This window comes from Schistocerca americana, chromosome 1 (genome assembly GCF_021461395.2).
Source record: "Schistocerca americana isolate TAMUIC-IGC-003095 chromosome 1, iqSchAmer2.1, whole genome shotgun sequence".
Lineage (NCBI taxonomy): Eukaryota > Metazoa > Arthropoda > Insecta > Orthoptera > Acrididae > Schistocerca > Schistocerca americana.
Window position 1 is genome coordinate 917,631,063 of NC_060119.1, and position 14,606 is coordinate 917,645,668.

General features: G+C 42.8%; 1 non-coding gene across 1 annotated transcript; it reads right to left on the minus strand.

Moving 5' to 3' along the window:
• Positions 1-3,942: 3,942 nt before the first annotated feature.
• Positions 3,943-4,017, minus strand: Trnas-cga. The gene has a single exon. It is a non-coding gene; the product is annotated as a tRNA-Ser (tRNA).
• Positions 4,018-14,606: the final 10,589 nt, after the last annotated feature.

The following is a 14,606-nucleotide window of genomic DNA, read 5'->3' on the forward strand; positions in this document are numbered from 1 at the left end:
CCTGTGAAATCTTCGTAATGAAGAATTTATATTTGCAATAAAAACTGGATTTTTGTTTGCGATATGTAATTAGAAATAAGATGACATGCATTTTTCATAAAAATGACAATTGTATGTGTTAATTAGCATATTTCTGATGAATTTTATATTTAAATGAAGTAAGTATTCGAAATGAAAAGGAAGAAACGAGAAAAGTATGACCGAAACGAGACTGGAACCAGCGATTACCAGTCTCGGACCCTAACGATTTTTTCAATCTTCATGTACAGGGCTATTACAAATGATTGAAGCGATTTCATAAATTCACTGTAGCTCCATTCATTGACATATGGTCACGACACACTACAGATACGTAGAAAAACTCATAAAGTTTTGTTCGGCTGAAGCCGCACTTCAGGTTTCTGCCGTCAGAGCGCTTGAGAGCGCAGTGAGACAAAATGGCGGCAGGACCCGAGAAAGCGTATGTCGTGCTTGAAATGCACTCGCATCAGTCAGTCATAACAGTGCAACGACACTTCAGGACGAAGTTCAACAAAGATCCACCAACTGCTAACTACATTCGGCGATGGAAGCGCAGTTTAAAGCTTCTGGATGCCTCTGTAAGGGGAAATCAACGGGTCGGCCTGCAGTGAGCGAAGAAACGGTTGAACGCGTGCGGGCAAGTTTCACGCGTAGCCCGCGGAAAATTGGCTCATGCCACAACTGGAGACCGACAGCGCCGACTTCATCTTTCAACAGGATTGTGCTCCACCGCACTTCCATCATGATGTTCAGCATTTCTTAAACAGTAGATTGGAAAACCGATGGATCGGTCGTGGTGGAGATCATGATCAGCAATTCATGTCATGGCTTCCACGCTCTCCTGACTTAACCCCATGCGATTTCTCTCTGTGGGGTTATGTGAAAGATTCAGTGTTTAAACCACCTCTACCAAGAAACGTGCCAGAACTGCGAGCTCGCATCAACGATGCTTTCGAACTCATTGATGGGGACATGCTGCGCCGAGTGTAGGAGGAACTTGATTATCGGCTTGATGTCTGCCAAATCACTAAAGGGGCACATATCGAACATTTGTGAATGCCTAAAAAACTTTTTGAGTTTTTGTATGTGTGTGCAAAGCATTGTGAAAATATCTCAAACAATAAAGTTATTGTAGAGCTGTGAAATCGCTTCAATCATTTGTAATAACCCTGTATTTTACGCTTCACGGATGTGCTCATCGAACGTGCAGCTTTGTTAAAAATTGCATCTGCCGCGAATCGAACATATGACCCCAACCTGGCACACGAGCGTCTTACCATAAAGTCTCACTACCTTTCTACAAATAGTCCACTTCAAATGGGAGTTTCTAGAGAATTTTCCAGAGTTGCATAGAACTGCTTTGTTATTTGAGTTCTGAAATATACCAACCATAAATATAAAAGTTGCCAAAAATCCGATTGCCTTGTGGCCTCCTTCGAAACAACGTGACTTCGCTTCAGTAAGAAAGATGGCGCGAGTTCATAGACGCACGCAATTTGTTTTTTGTCAACAAGAATGGAGAAGTGGACAAAGAGAGGACCATCAGTTCTAGGAAAGCGATACATCAACAGCCATAGCAATGCGAGATAGAACGTAACATACACGAAGACTCCAATTGGTACGCTGTTGCCAACGAACGAACAAAAATACGTGATGAAGTTAGCAAAAAATTTCGAAAACTTTCAACTCATGCAAAATCTGAGGCAATAACGGTTCATAGGAATAGTAAAAGTATAAGTGGTGGTTCGTGTAAGATGCCATGCTTTAATATTCTTTCAAGACAGGCGTGTAATAGGAGCTGAAATGAAAATACAATTGCAGAGATAAGCAAAGCAAGCTCACTGCAACCACTGCATGAGCACAGTGCTAAAAAGGAACCGTAAGACGAAGAACAACGGGGCAAGGCGTACGCAAATATTCTAGCTGTACCGTCGCGTTGGAATGTGACCTGCAGCTACGGCGCGAGATGGCGCAGTGGTTAGCATACTTGACGCGCGTTCGCGAGGACGATGGTTCAAACCTGCGTCAAACCATCCTGGTTTGGGTTTTCAATAATTTTCCTAAATCGCTTCAGGTAAATGCCGGGACGGTTTCTTTGAAACGGCACGGCCGACTTCCTTCCCTTTCCCTCTCAGATGTGCTGGGACAGATGACTTAGCTTTCTGGTCCCATCCCTCTAATCAACCAACCAACAACCAAATTCTGCAGCTGTGAGCCATAACTGTATTCCACATCGTTTGTCAGACTGTTAGACTTTTCAACCTTCGTTCCGTGTGTTTCCATAGGCTTCTCACGGATAACAGCTTTCGAATTCTATTTTTCTTTTTTTTATGAAGGCCTATGTATACATTATTTTCCAAGTCGAATACCTCGATATTAGATGTACTGAAATTATGAAAACCATAGTTCTCTTACTGCACTGGGAAATACAATAAAATATTAACGTATACGATGGACTGTTGTTTCAAACTTACGTAAATGAATTCTACGAGTCCTTCTACTGCAAAGTTCTTGAACTAATAGGAACATCTGTGAGAAATAAACTTTAAAGAAGTACTTCAATTCTTATGTGGATGACCAGTTGCCAAACCTATAGGATGATTACCAATCTTGTGAATGACACACTGTCTCTCAAATGGTTCAAATGGCCCTGAGCACTATGGGACTTAACTGCTGAGGTCATCAGTCCCCTAGAACTTAGAGATACTTAAACCTAACGAACCTAAGGACATCACACACATCCGTGCCCGAGGCAGGATTCGAACCTGCGACCGTAGCGGTCGCGCGGTTCCAGACTGTAGCGCCTAGAACCGCTCGGCCACTCCGGTCGGCCACTGTCTCTCATATTGCTATTGATCTTGCCGGTTCTCTGACCAGTTGTTTTTACGATACATTAAAATTGTGTTTCGACATTCTAGAGAAGCACCAGTATAAGAGTTAAAAGTTTCGGAAGCAATGCCCTTACTTAAAAAAGAACGCATCCACAAATAATGTTTTCTCTTTTTCCACCAACTTTCCTCACTGTGGAACGAAAAAGCAGGAGACCCGCATTCATTACGTTTTCGTTCATTTTGCGGCCGTACTATGACTCGTGTAGAGAGTTCTGGGCAGAAACGTATTACCGGGCAACTGTGACCAGCATTATTGCGGACGATGTGGCTAGTAATGTTGCTCGGTAACATTGTCGAGGCATATTGTTGGAAACGTGATATTTATATGGATCGTGTATACACACCGTCATTTCAATCAGGTACGGGCTTGCCATACCCCACGTTGATAATCGGTTCCTTCAGCCAGTTACAAGTGGGAGTGCTGTTTGAAGGATCCTAGTAAAGGTACAACTTGGATTTCGTTTTTCACTTTTACAAATCATTTCCTTAGGTGAAAGTCACATTAGTACCAGAAAAAAAAATTGGTTTTGCATTTCTCATGCGGATTTGGAATTCCTGTCGTTTTCCTAAACCACTCAACGCGTTTGCCAGCATGATTCCTTTGGAAATCTCTGATTACCCCCTTCTGTTCCTTCTTTGTAAAGCCAGTATTACTCGAGACACCTAACACGTACAAGTCAGATGTAGACGGCCTGCCACCTAGCGGCAGAATGGGTCAAGCTGCGATTTCAGCAGACGCCAGTAGAAGTAGGAACCTATCTATTCTGCTGTGGATCCGCGCTCATGCGCAGAACGTAGCATTTCGAGCCGGCTTTCTGCTTGTTTTTTATTTTCACGCATGGTCAGCAGACGAGAAATACGTGATCTCTTGAGAACCCCTTTGGCTTTTGCGCGAGATGTTCTACTCGTTTCTAGTGAGTAATTTTTTATAAATACAGTAATATAACAAATGACAATTATCTTCAGAATGAGATTTTCACTCTGCAGCGGAGTGTGCGCTGATATGAAACTTCCTGGCAGATTAAAACTGTGTTCCCGACCGAGACTCGAACTCGGGACCTTTGCCTTTCGCGGGCAAGTGCTCTACCAACTGAGCTACCGAAGCACGACTCACGCCCGGTACTCACAGCTTTACTTCTGCCAGTACCTCGTCTCCTACCTTCCAAACTTTACAGAAGCTCTCCTGCGAACCTTGCAGAACTAGCACTCCTGAAAGAAGGGATACTGCGGAGACATGGCTTAACCACAGCCTGGGGGATGTTTCCAGAATGAGATTTTCACTCTGCAGCGGAGTGTGCGCTGATATGAAACTTCCTGGCAGATTAAAACTGTGTGCCCGACCGAGACTCGAACTCGGGACCTTTGCCTTTCGCGGGCAAGTGCTCTACCAACTGAGCTACCGAAGCACGACTCACGCCCGGTACTCACAGCTTTACTTCTGCCAGTACCTCGTCTCCTACCTTCCAAACTTTACAGAAGCTCTCCTGCGAACCTTGCAGAACTAGCACTCCTGAAAGAAAGGATATTGCGGAGACATGGCTTAGCCACAGCCTGGGGGATGTTTCCAGAATGAGATTTTCACTCTGCAGCGGAGTGTGCGCTGATATGAAACTTCCTGGCAGATTAAAACTGTGTGCCCGACCGAGACTCGAACTCGGGACCTTTGCCTTTCGCGGGCAAGTGCTCTACCAACTGAGCTACCGAAGCACGACTCACGCCCGGTACTCACACAATTATCTTTTTTGTATTGCCGTTGAGAAAAACTGTATATCTATTGATAGCTTATTATTGTTGAAATGGAATGAAACGAAAGAAATATAAGCGTATTTATTGAGGCATACAGCAAGGAAAGGTGTATTTATGATCCTCTAGATACGCTTTACCATAGTAAGACACATCTTCCATTGCTTAATCTTGTGTTTATATGTTTTACGTAAATGTGCATATAATTTTACTTTCGATACGTGAATGTATCACCGCAGTTGCTGAGGGACCGCATGTGTTTGATTTGCTTGGATCTTTTGTCTTTTTTCACCGTGTTAGAGAGGATGGTGTTAAGAGTCACGCCAGTTGTCCTATCTGCGACCGGTGAGGAATGTAAAAACCGTTTTGCATATTTGTGGTCCACTATTTTGAAACAGCTTCCCGCATTATCGTGAAACTTACGCGAATCCAGTCATGTACGATAGACAAGGACATCCATTCTGCGAAGTTCCTAAATCCTTGTGAATTTTTTAGCTTCAACGCCTTCATAACAGCAGTAGGGAGCATTTGTCCCTCCCTTCACCCCTTACTTCCCAGGCAGGGCCGAACTCAATTCCTGCACCTGTCATGACGCCATCGTTCTGCCCCCCTCGTAGTGACTAAAGCGGACACTGCACGGAAATGCTGCATAAACAATTGCGTCCTCCATGTCTAAAACGTTGTGAATCGTTAACATAGATAATTATTTGCTTCTACCATCATGACATAAAACGAGCACTTCAGTACATAATTCTACATAATGATAACATAATTTCATTACAGTTGCACAAAATAACGATAACTGCTTAATAAATACGAAGATAGATCTCTCAGAAGTTTCAGAACGAGTAAATAGCAGCTTTACAGAAAACACTTTCACGCTCTGTAACAGTTGTAAACAAGCCTGTGGGTCCGAACATGCAACTTTGGAGCGCTTGGACGGATTTACACATTAGATGTGTCGTCTAAAAAGGTTGAAGAAAAATTTGGCTGTTCCAGACTTCTACGCTTCGGGTGCTGGTGCAGACTTATATACGGCAGGTGTGCCATGTAATACCGGCTTCAGATTATGTCCGTTGTCGGATAGTTATTCGTCAAGCCACTAATGTAGGGGCAGGCCTTTCGTCAAGTTTTCTTAGAGCTGGGCACATGTTCGAGGACCACTCTTTGGTCCTCTGTATTCGAAGATGTTTTTCGGTATATATGTTTTTTTCTTAAAGCGTATTGTATGTAGTAATCTTCACCAGGGGTCATGCGTATGATCTGTTCTTCAGTCTTCGGAGTTTTGTGGCAGGATGATTACCATTATGTTGAGCTACTGACATAAAACGATAAAATCACAGACACATTTCGAACAACGTTCTATCTTGTTTGATGCGCATCGAAGTCATTCAAATTCGATGCAGCACACTGCAGTCATTCATAATGTTAGACCGTTTTATTGTATTATGATGCCCTGTAGACGAATAGGCAGGCACAGCGGTTCAGACATTGTACATCAAGGCTATCCTTCCGTCAGACAACTTCGTCCCCGACTACTGTAAAACTTCAAGGATGCTACTCCAGGTGGATGTAAAATGCATGTTCGCAACGGAAAATACTGAAAGCGAAAATGAAGATTTGGCCCTGTCTGACTATCCCCTGAAGCAGATCTTAGGATCTCTTAAGGTGATATTATCTCCTCTTTCTTCCTCTTTAACGTATAAATTACAACATAAAGATAAATGAATAATTACGGGAAATAGTAACTACAAATGATAAATGCTGTTTCTGCTTACTCATTTATTGTGGATTAAAACTCCTTTATATATTACAAACGTTTATATATCAATGTCGAATGGAAATAAAGAGATACAAGTGAATTTCCTAACTAATATGCTTGATCAATTACCCAAATCTCCCCCTTAATATAAATCTAAATAACACGAAATGACTCACATCACCTATGTACCAAACACTAGAAGACACTACTTTCAGAGATGATCTACAGTGGTGTGCAACCTAACTGGAAATAAAACTTACGTGATCACAGCTGTTTAGCTTTATAGCCTTAATAAGCTGAAGCAAAAAGCAATATCACCATACGTACTGCATGCGGTGCGTCGGAGTAATGGTTCTCGTACACGTCTGCGACGATGGAAGAACTCCAGCCACAAAATAAAAAAAATGTTTCAAATACTAGGACGGCAGAAGGCGGTCCTCTGACTAGTATACTTCAATACTGTCTTCTCCGCTCTGTGTTCTACAGACAAGAAACGTGAACTCCCAGCCACAAGGATGGAATTCAGATAACGTCTTTACGTGAGTATAGACAGAAGAAGTGCTCTCAATCACTGAACGCTTCGTACTCAACGACGACTCCCTACCCGGAGCCGAAATTCAGAATCATATAAGTTCGCAACAGTACAGAGCCTAACCGTTCTAACTATAAACTATCCTGAGAGTAAAGAGAGCAAGTCTATCTGTACCAGCAAAGGCTGATACTGAGCGACCGTCAAACACGGGCGTTCAAAACGGAACACCTCCTTCTCTCCACCGCTGGCTTCCCAGCAAAGCTCGGCTCCCCTACCTTGTAGCTGCAGAAGGCGAATCATATTCTGGAAACCACGGAATACTCTCCCTCTCTACAGATTCTTCCGAACGCCGGCCGGGGTGGCCGAGCGGTTCTAGGCGCTACAAAAAAATGGCTCAAATGACTCTGAGCACTATAGGACTTAACTTCTGAGGTCATGAGTCCCCTATAACTTAGAACTACTTAAACCTAACTAACCTAAGGACATCACACTCATCTATGCCCTAGGCAGGATTCGAACCTGCGACCGTAGCGGTCGCGCGTTGCCAGAATGTAGCGCCTAGCCGGCCGGGGTGGCCGAACGGTTCTAGGCGCTACAGTCTGGCACCGTGCGACCGCTACGGTCGCAGGTTCGAATCCTGTCTAGGGCATGGATGTGTGTGATGTCCTTAGGTTAGTTAGGTTTAAGTAGTTCTAAGTTATAGGGGACTCATGACCTCAGAAGGTAAGTCCCACAGTGCTCAGAGCCAATTTTTTCTTCCGAACGCCGACCAACCATCTATTTTATATGTAGTCTTTTGTCGTCCAGTGCGGAAAGTTTGTGAGGAAATACCTATCCTTTTTAATAAGGAATACATACAATGGTACGCTTCACAGGGTAAAAATCCTCGAAATTAACCCGGTCTGCGTGATTTCCGAGGTAACGCTTCCTCGTTCCTCTCTGCTGCATCCAAGATTTTCAGAGTTCCCGAAGTATTATCCGGTTATCATTGCGGCCGCCGCTGTATTGTGCTTCAGCGCTCAGGTGCCCCTGCCGTACGTCTTGTCTACTTCCTGTGTTAAGCAGGACCAACGCACCTGTGCGGGCTTTTCCACTCAGGGCTTGAGTTAAGCCTGCCGTTTCATTTCCACTGGCGTTCCAACCTCTATTGGTACAGGCAATCAATCATTACGCGATTTTGATAATAAAGATACTCCATCACCTTTCATACACTAAGCGTTAACAACTATTTACTAGGTGTACGTGACAATGTCAGTCTACTTTAAATATTCATATATACGATGTACAACCTATCAAAAGATACCTAATTCCGGTTGTAAATCACAGCAGAGTATGTAGATGAGTGCTTGTAACGTGCGAAATTATAGCCACCTTACAAACTAACTAAAAGCCATACTGTATGATGATTTTCTTTCGTAATGAGTTGCCTAGGAGCACATAAAAAAGTCTTTGTTTACCGTTAACAAAAAATGGTTCAAATGGTTCTGAGCACTATGGGACTTAACATCTGAGGTCATCAGTACCCTAGACTTAGAGCTACTTAAACCTAACTAACCTAAGGACATCACACACATCCATGCCCTAGGCAGTATTCGAACCTGCGACCGTAGCAGTCGCGCGGTTCTGGACTGAAGCGCCTAGAAACGATCGGCCACCGCGGCCGGCCTTACCGTTTACAAACATTGTTTGAACTGTATAGTTACCGTCTTCCTTGTTGTAGCACTACTACAGTTAAAAGGATGACTGGTGACTGAAATAAAAGACAAGAAGTGCATCTCAACCGAGGTCTTGCGAGTTTCCCAAAGGAAAGTTCGATAGCAGCCATTTCTGACTGGTAGCCCAATGGCCGAATCGCTACGTAACGAATATGGTCGACACGCAAGCAAGGAGGGCCGTGCGTGGCACACACAGGCGCCAGCTTTCACACCGAGCCGGTCTGCACGACCACCTAATGCAACAGCACTGAGTCATACTTGAGAAATGGAAGCCGCGTCCCAGTGTATGGGGCTGACAGAAAAGCAACACACACACACACACACACACACACACACACCTTACGGTAACCTGCAAATTGAGTCCAGTGAATTTGCGCCCAGAGAAGATTGAGAAAACGATCACTAATCTCCCTGTCCAAAGTGTGCTACTTGCGGGGTAGGGAGGAGGGCAGATGGCTCTTATGTGGTGTACTGATGAAGAGCACTGACTTTGCTCGAACAAGAACTGTAATGCCAAAATTTTTATAGTCGGAAGTGACCATAATTTATTTTATTTCTTGTTCGATGCAGTCAAAAAAATTTTTTTAAAGATCATATCATCAGACAGAGAAATGGAAAAAATAAAAAAAAGAAATTAAAAACTGGGAATTTAAAAATCGGTCCTCTCCTACTGTTTTAAAAACATACATAATATAAAATGTGATCCCTTCCCATCGATCAGCATATGTTTATAAGATGCGTCGTAAGTAAATGACCAGGAGCGTGCACATAAGTATTACAGGCTTGCTCTAGTCGCCCCCCCCCCCCCCCCGCCCTCCTCGTGCCCAACCTAAGAACATTGTAATAACTATAGTTCTTACTAGTTTGCAAATGGCTCCACCGTCCTCAGTCATGAATAGATATATCGCACTTGTACCTCAAATATCTTGTGTGGATGATATAAGCTGTACATATCCTAGTGCTACATGCACTCATTCACTTTGTGCGAGCAAAAAAGGAAAATAATTTTCTTTATGTAAGAGACAGTCAAATGAAAACGAGAGAGATGGAAAAAAGTAAGTCAATTGTTTATTATTTAAAAAGTAATCGCCATAACTATTTTTACATTTATCTAACTGTGAGACAACACGATCATTGCTTTCATGGAAAAATGTTTACGGTTGCCCAGGTGTGCACCCCTTCGTCCAGAGCATACCGATGGCCACGAATGTCATTCTTCAGGTCTCCAAAAATGAGGCCCGCCCACGTGATGCCAGAGTTGTTTCCACTATACTGCTAATGCCCTTACACATCTTCCACACAATCCCGATCCCTCCCCAAGAGATTCCTATATTTTTGGAGCCCTGGGAAAGACATTTGTTGGCGTCGATTTGCTTCATATTTAAAGGTGCACGCCTCGGCAAAACTCTGCTCGCTCTGTAGGCAACGGCTTATATTTTACCGTGAAAGCAGTGACCGTCTTGTCTCACAGTGAGATGAAGATAGTTACAGCTATGGCGATTAGTTTTGAAATAATGAACAGTTCATTATTATTTTCCATCCGTCTTGTTTTCATTTCACTGTCTCTTATAATTATAATTCTGCAGGTCCTTGTCGAGTTTCTGCCTATAAACTGCAGTCTTTGGTTTGCTTCCCCCATAACATTATCTACGTGATCGCTCCAATTTAGGTCATTCGTAATTATGATCCCTAAATATGTACAATGAAGCGCCAAATAAACTGGTATAAGCACGCGTATTCAAATACAGAATACAGCGCTGTGGTCGGTAACGCCTATATAAGATAACAAGTATTCCGCATAGTTCTTATATGAGTTACTGCTACTGCAATGGCAAGTTATCAAGATTTAAGGGAGTTTGGACGTGGTGCTACAGTCACGCACGAGCGATGGGACACTATACCTCCGAGGTAGCGATGAAGTGCGGATTTTCCCGTACGATCGTTTCACGAGTGTACCGTGAATATCAGGAATCCGGTAAAAAATCATATCTTCGATATCGCTGCGGCTGGAAAAACATCCTGCAAGAACGGGACCAACGACGACTGAAGCGAATCGTTCAAAGTGACGGAAGTGCAACCCTTCTGCAAATTGCTGCAGATTTCAGTGCTGTGCCATCAACAAGTGTCAGTGTGCGAACTATTCAACGAAACATCATCGATATGGGCTTTCGGAGCCGAAGACCCACTCGTGTACCCTTGATGACTGCACGAAACAAAGCCTGCAGCCGTCAACACCTACACTGAACAGTTGATGACTGGAAACACTTCGCCTGGTCGGACGAGTCTTGTTTCAAACTGTATCGAGCGGACGGACGTGTACGGGTATGGAGACAACCTCATGAATCCATGGACCCTGCATGTCAGCAGGGGACTGTTCAAGGTGGTGGAGGCTCTGTAATGGTGTGGTGCGTATGCAGTTGGAGTGATATGGGACCCCTGATACGTCTAGATACGACTCTGACAGGTGACACGTACGTAGGCATCCTGTCTGATCACCTGCATCCATTCGTGCCCATCGTGCAGTCCGACGGACTTGGGCAATTCCAGTAGGACAATGGCGACACCCCACACGTCCAGAATTGCTACAGAGTAGCTCCAGGAACACTCTTCTTAGTTTAAACACTTCCACTGACCACCAAACTCCCCAGACATGAACATTATCGAACATATCTGGGATGCCTTGCAACGTGCTGTTCAGGAAATATGTCCACCGCCTAGTACTCTTACGGATTTATTGACAGCCCTGCAGGATTCATGGTGTCAGTTCCCTCCAACACTACTTCTGACATTAGTGGAGTCCGTGCCACGTCTTGTTCTGGTATTTCTGCGTGCTCGCGTGTGCCCTACACGATGTTAGGCAGGTGTACCAGTTTCTTTGCTTCTTCAGTGTAGTTGAGTTTATAGCGTTTAGATTTGTGTGACGTACCGTGCAACTGAAATTTAGCGGATTCTTTGTAGTACTGATGTGGATGACTTCACAAGAATGTTCTGAAACCGAAAAAGTGTGTATGATCTACCCAACTTTCTACATTCGTTACTAGATTGCAAGGATGGGCGTCAATTTATACCTTACGTTGTGTTTCATTGCTAGCCAGCCTACATAGCAGAGCTCGGTAACGCACTCCTGATACCCCGCCTGTAAAGAGGCCTTGTGCGCGATGTAAGGGAAGAAGGGAGGTGCGAACACGTGTGAAATGTCTCCATGAGCAGACAAGGAAGTAGCCGCGCATCTTATTACAGGGAAGCAGCGCGTCATTTCTGGACCAGGGAGTGACTGTCTTAAAGTTCGGTGACGGACAAATTTTTCGTCAGCAGATAGGGAGAGAATGATAGTACATATGGTTTGAACAGTGATGTGGATTAAACGCCAAAGCTGTCCACATTGTCTCACGGAACCGTCTTTCGGATGGCGACGTTAAACTCTGTGGCTTTGTTCGTGGTAAACGACAGGAAGAGATTACTCTCTACTTTTTTTCATGCACGTTATTTTCTTTAACTGCACAAATACAGTACGCCTGAAATTTATTGAAGTTCGGAAAGGAAAGCCGCTCGTATCATCTGTCACTATACTGAGATCAGCAAAATTTTTGGCACTAGGTTCGTGGGTTAAAGATGATTACGCTTGTTAATAACAACGTGAATGCGCCTGAATGGAGTATCTGAAAAATTGTTATAATAAACAAATTAATAATACGTACCAAGTACAGAAATGTAAACAGAGAAAATTATAATGTGCATCTTCATATTTTCGCCGCGCAATGATTGTTCCATAAAATTTCGGGAGTAATTTCGGGTGTGTTGCTGCCCGAAATTTTATGGAACAGCATTGTAACGTTTTACTTTCATAAAATGTTCTGCTTTGACTACGGTGAATTAATTTCAGAAATTTCGGACGTAATTTCGGGCGTGCAGCTGCCCGAAATTTTATGAAACAGCATTATAACGTTTTACTTTCATAAAGTGTTCTGCTCTGACTACGGTGAATTAATTTCAGTTACACCTCACAGCTCTCAGTTACAAAACAAAAGATATCCATCAATACTGTTGAAATATTAAGTTAATTAGTTATTTGTTCCATATCCCATATGAACGATTATTTTATTGTAAACATGAGTCAGTTCAAAAAATATTGTACATCATTAGTTTCAGTGGATGGCAGCACGCTGGCCATTTACAAGTTCCTAATCATACACCGTTTCTGAAAGTATTTGTATGGAGTGTAGCCATGTATGGAAGTGAAACATGGACGATAAATAGTTTGGACAAGAAGAGAATAGAAGTTTTAGAGATGTGGTGCTACAGAAGAATGCTGAAGATTAGATGGGTAGATCATATAACTAATGACGAGGTATTGAATAGAACTGGGGAGAAGAGGAGTTTGTGGCACAACTTGACAAGAAGAATGGACTGGTTCGTAGGGCATGTTCTGAGGCATCAAGGGATCACCAATTTGGTATTGGAGGGCAGTGTGGAGGGTAAAAATCGTAGAGGGATACCAAGAGATGAATGCACTAAGCAGATTCAGAAGGATGTAGGTTGCAGTAAGTACTGGGAGATGAAGAAGCTTGCACAGGATAGAGTAGCATGGAGAGCTGCATCAAACCAGTCTCAGGACTGAAGACCACAACAACAACAATCATACACTGGCCTAAATGAACATACTATTTTTCAGTGTTTTACTCGTGCAACTATACTTAAAAGTAGTTTGTTTCTTGTTCTTACAGGCAAGAATTTCGTCTGACGAATAGAAGGAATTGTCGAGACGAAATAATTTTAGATCAGATTTAAAACTGCCTTTTCTACCTGTCACACATTTTATGTTATTAGGAAAATGGTCAAACGTTTTTATTGACGCATATGTAACTCTTCCCTGAGCTACTGTCAGCGTCAATAATGAGTAATGTTGGTCATATTTTCATCTAGTGCTGTAGGTATGGACATTTATGACGAATTTCATTAATAACATGCTATTTGTATTAATTATTACACCGAGGATCGCTTCCCACGCTTAGTTATTGATACCAAAAGACTAAAGTAGAACTGGCGGGCGAACTGTGACGGGATTTCGTAAGTGCATGTCTTTCACGTGGCGATGGTTGCTCTGCCGGTCTCGCGTATGTCGCCGTCGATTCGTGTCCTTCGGCTGCGTCGAGAGGTGGATGTAACTGGTCAACTGCCATCTATGACCACCTGACAATCACTGCACTTTAAATCGAAGTACTGGGTGCCCTATTATACGAACCTTAATACCCATTGCAGTCTCCGAAGAATCGATATTTTTTTTTTTTTTTTTTTTTTTTACAGAAACTAATAACTATGACGAAGGAGTGATGTAGTCTCGAGTCTACGTGATAAATAAAACTTTATGTTTACTGCTCCTACACTCAGCAAATATCTGAACATCCAACAAATTTAGTATAGAAATAATGAAATAACCAGCAGTTCGACATAAGAAATAACATTTAGCGCTTGTAAAAGATCTATTTTACTACCGCACAAGAACACTACAATTTATGAGGAACTCTTGTCGTCTCAAAAACGAAAAGACCGTATCGAAGAATTGGAATACTCTGTTATGTATACGGAGACATTTACAGAACTGCGATGAGAAAAGTTAGATACCAAAAATTTGTAAATTTTGTTTAGAGAATAGCACTTCCATGATTGCTACATAGCAACGGTGCCATGACATTAACACTTAGAAATAAAAGAGAGTCCTTAGTACAGGGGTGAATGTTTGCACATAATGTTTGTCCATGGAATATAATACAGGTAAATGAAATAATCTGGCTGTAGCTGGGAGCTAAAAGTAAGAAAAGACAAAAGAAAAAAGAAATAAATTGACAGCAGAGTCTCAAGAACTAAAACAATTTTCAGCTACAATCCAGTTGCTATAATAAGACATTAAAGGAAAAACGGAAGTCCAGTCATAGAAGTAAGTA